This window comes from Mixophyes fleayi, chromosome 2 (genome assembly GCF_038048845.1).
Source record: "Mixophyes fleayi isolate aMixFle1 chromosome 2, aMixFle1.hap1, whole genome shotgun sequence".
Lineage (NCBI taxonomy): Eukaryota > Metazoa > Chordata > Amphibia > Anura > Limnodynastidae > Mixophyes > Mixophyes fleayi.
Window position 1 is genome coordinate 335,223,973 of NC_134403.1, and position 3,920 is coordinate 335,227,892.

The 3,920-nt window shown below is 38.4% G+C and overlaps 1 long non-coding RNA gene across 1 annotated transcript; it reads right to left on the minus strand.

The window, feature by feature from the left end:
* Positions 1 to 786: 786 nt before the first annotated feature.
* LOC142140473 (uncharacterized) lies at positions 787 to 1,869 on the minus strand. The gene is made up of 3 exons (XR_012688501.1): positions 1,654 to 1,869; positions 1,403 to 1,465; positions 787 to 1,312 (listed from the first exon to the last, which is right to left on the minus strand). It is a non-coding gene; the product is annotated as an uncharacterized LOC142140473 (long non-coding RNA).
* Between the last annotated feature and the right edge of the window lie 2,051 nt (positions 1,870 to 3,920).

Here is a 3,920-nt window from a genome sequence, read left to right on the forward strand (position 1 = left end):
CGTTTATTTTGTCTACCTTGTATGTCCTTGTTTTATGTATGTCCTGTTTTCCCTACTGTACAACACTGAGGAGCACTGTGGTGCCTTACAAGTCATGATAATGATAATAATAATAATAATAATAATACTACTAATAGTGCACTCATATGCACCAATGCAGGTTTGCGCGTATCCGGCACTCGCGATAAGTTACGCCAGAAGATGTGGATGGGGGAAAGATAGAGAAGTCTAAATACAGTAAGGACATTTTCACAGAAAGGCTCAGACCTGCAGAAACACACATATATGCCTGTTAGGAGGCATATCTGTGCACCCTCTATAGGGCAGGTGCAGCTACATGCTGATGATGAGGTCTTGGTGTAAGCTAGGCGCATTTGTTGCTGATGCAGAGCCCGATGCATATTGAGATGTGTACAGTTCTACATATGGCCGGAAATATACTATTTTTGCATGTACAGTTTTGAAGTGTACTTTTGCAAATAACTTTGCATCAGTCCCTATCAGTTTACAGTTTTTATCAAAGTTTTGTAAAACTGCATGGTTTTTGGTGGCTTTACGAGCAGTTTGTAAACTGAGAGTTTTTTCAAAGACAAACCACACATAAAACTGCTGGTTTTTAAACAGACGTCACAATTTTCTGAAATGGCAGATATACAAACCATACAATTTATGAGGCCTCAGTTATAGAAATGGGGACAATAATAGTAATGCCAAATAACATTTTATTTTTTGCTGATTTTTCTGTCTTGCCCACATCTGAGGCGTGGACTTCTTCTTTGCTGGGCGGATTCCACTGAAGTTGAGGGAGTGTTGGCAACGCTACTTGCACTGAATGTGGCAGGAAGTTTTGCCACCAGGTCGTGGTGCAATTGTGATATTCCTGTTATACAGTTGGCATTAAACTCACCCACTGTGCTATTTATTGCAACAAGGTTTCTATCAATTCTCTCCATCGCAGTCGCAATACGCTCTATTGCATGTGTGCTTCTGCTCCTGCAGCGGTTTGCCCTCCTCAGTTCCTGGTGGATCAGGCGCATTTGGTGACATTGGCTATTCATAAAATCCCTTTGAGCACGATGGAAGTCCACCAGTGCTGAACTGATATCTGTGTGGTGATCTGTGCCACCTGCCGGTGACATCTCAGGCTGAGGCTGGTGAGTTTGAGGGGGGTCAGCAGGCACAGGTAGGGCTGATTCATTATCCACCACATTTAATGCAGTAATTGTGTTTTCTTCTGCCTCAGAAGGGGCATCCATCATCTTGTAGACAGTGTCCTGTGGGACAGTAATGTTGCGTGGTTGGGTTGAAGTTCCTATATATATATATAATGTTAATGTTTTAAGGACTATTGGTAATTTTGAAATATCTTTTAAAATAAAATATTGAATAAAGGTGTACTCACCTGGGACCTCCTCATGTGTGCTGGGAAGACCTGCTGGTATAAGGACAAGTCTGCGTGATGGACCTGGTGATTGAAGCATGTGACAACAACAACATTCATTTTTGAAAATTGTTTTCTACGTTTATTGTGTGAAGTCAAAACATGTCAAACATATGGCATTTTATAGCCTGTTTACATTGATGTGTACACAAATAGCTTGATATGAAATATACTTTGCAAAATACAACCAATAAAATAAAACAGATACTCACCAGGCCTGTCAGTATCATGTACATATATTTCTGTTATACTTTGTACATAGAGGATAGCCTGCAGTTCTTGCTCATAGGAGGTGTATTTCAGGACCAATGGAGGGCCACCGCTGATGCCTGCTGCCTCCTTGCGTTCATTTGACAGTTTCGCCTTCAGATGGCGTTTAATGTCAGAGTAGCGCTTCCTACAGTGTTGCACTGTTCTCCTGAGTGGCCCAACAGCATTCACTGCACTGCATATCCCATTCCACAGCATTTTCTTTCTCCTAATGCTGGTTTTTGCAGCCTGGCTGCCCAGGATCTGCTCATAACATGGGATTATATTGTGAATTAATACATAGTTCTCCTCATGGGAGAAGCGTATGTTTCGGCCAGTCTTAGTTTTCTTCCTGCTCACCACACCCCCATTATCCACTTCAACCTCCTGAGCCACTTCTTCCTCCTTTACTAGCTCCCTCCTTCTTTCCATAGCCTCTCCAAGAAACTACACAAGTAACACAGAAAAAATAGACAAACAAACTACACTAACAATAACACCAAAATGACACACACATAAATCAATGACAGGACTGTAAACAAAATAAACAGTAATAAAGACACACCAATAAAGTACAATACTACACAATAGCACAATACAACTTCACAAATTACAATTTATCAATTAACTATATAGCCCAGTGTTACTTAAACCTGGTGCTCTAACAGTGCTTGTTTTTCAGATCTTGCTTTAGCACAGGTGTATTCATTACTGACTGACACATTGTAACAGATCCACAAGTAATCCTAATTATTTCTGCTGTCACCTGGAAAACCTGCACTGTTAGGAGTTCTGAGGACTGGGTTTGAGAAACACTGATATAGCCTACTTATAAACCTTAATCTCCTACTCTCTTTATGTCCTCAGACCCCTGTCATAGGAATTCAGAAAGTGTCCAGGTTTTAAAAAAGATTCTGATGTCAAAATCCTGCGTGTTTTGAAAGCTAATATCAAGATGACAAAAAAAAAGTGGCATGTTTGAAATAGCTATTTTGTTTATGTGCTGAAACCTTGCGATTGATTAAAAACACCAGCAGTTTACAGTAACTCATGTTGAACATTGTAGATTGCCACACATCACATATAGTTTGAGTTTTCAGCCTTCAAAGTGCAGGATAGTATATCTTGCGGTTTTGAGATGAAAGCTACATGTAATATGTTGGCTTTTCAAACTGCTAAATAAATTTCCCCAAGGTATGTGTGTGAGTCTATTAAGCCTGTCTCTTGGTTTCCCTTTAAATATGTTCCCATTCTGTCATCACCTGCTATCTGTCAGTGAATGCAAGGGTTCATTTCTGCCTTTCAGCAGATCTTGATTACTTCTAAATTTATATGCAGTTCTAAAATATACCCGGAAGGATTAGGTCCTTACACCCAAATTTGCATCACTGCTGTGACTGGCAAGAATGCAGGAGCACACTTTGGACACTAAAGACAGACTAATCACACTAAGAAGAATTTGTGAACTAGAATCTGTAATATTACTGGACTTTATAACATGTGAAATAAACATGAGGTTCCTAGTGCTCAGTTTGATCACTTTGTAAGTGCCCATACACTTTGTAAATGTGAACTTATACAGATGGGTTTGCAGTTGTGTAGAGGAAAAAAATTAAGGCAATGACACAATTGTCTTATGTTAATATACATTTAAATATAACATTTCACATAGGAAAATTGTGAAATTTATTTTGAATATAGCAAATAATTAATGCACTTTAAATATTGTCCTGTATTAACATTTTTACTGCTTTGGGCAATATTTATAGGACACAGGGCACATTGTATAAATATCTTGACAAACAACAAGCCCTTACAAAAAAGGACATATGATTATGATGCAAAATACCAATTTAAGAAGTACATTTGTGAATGATAGGTCTGTAATCATGATAATCCTATGTCTCTTCCACACAGGTGTATATCAGTCAGAGAAGCTGTGATTTAGTCTGCAAAAGTTATGATTAATTAGCTATGCCCAGAAAATCAGGTGTATGTCACTGCGGATGGTGGATGTATGTTTTTACAAAGGAAAGTGTAACTACTACTTTTTGTTTTTTCCTGCTTTAAATCCAAAGCTTCATGGACATAACATGAATATTTCTATTCTCTTTGCATCCTATTTCTGATAATTATCGGATATACTGACACTAGTTCATACCAGCAATTTTATGGGTGCTTTAGCTGTTTGATGTTTTTTTTTTATTTTATTTATCACCTCTTTGTGCTA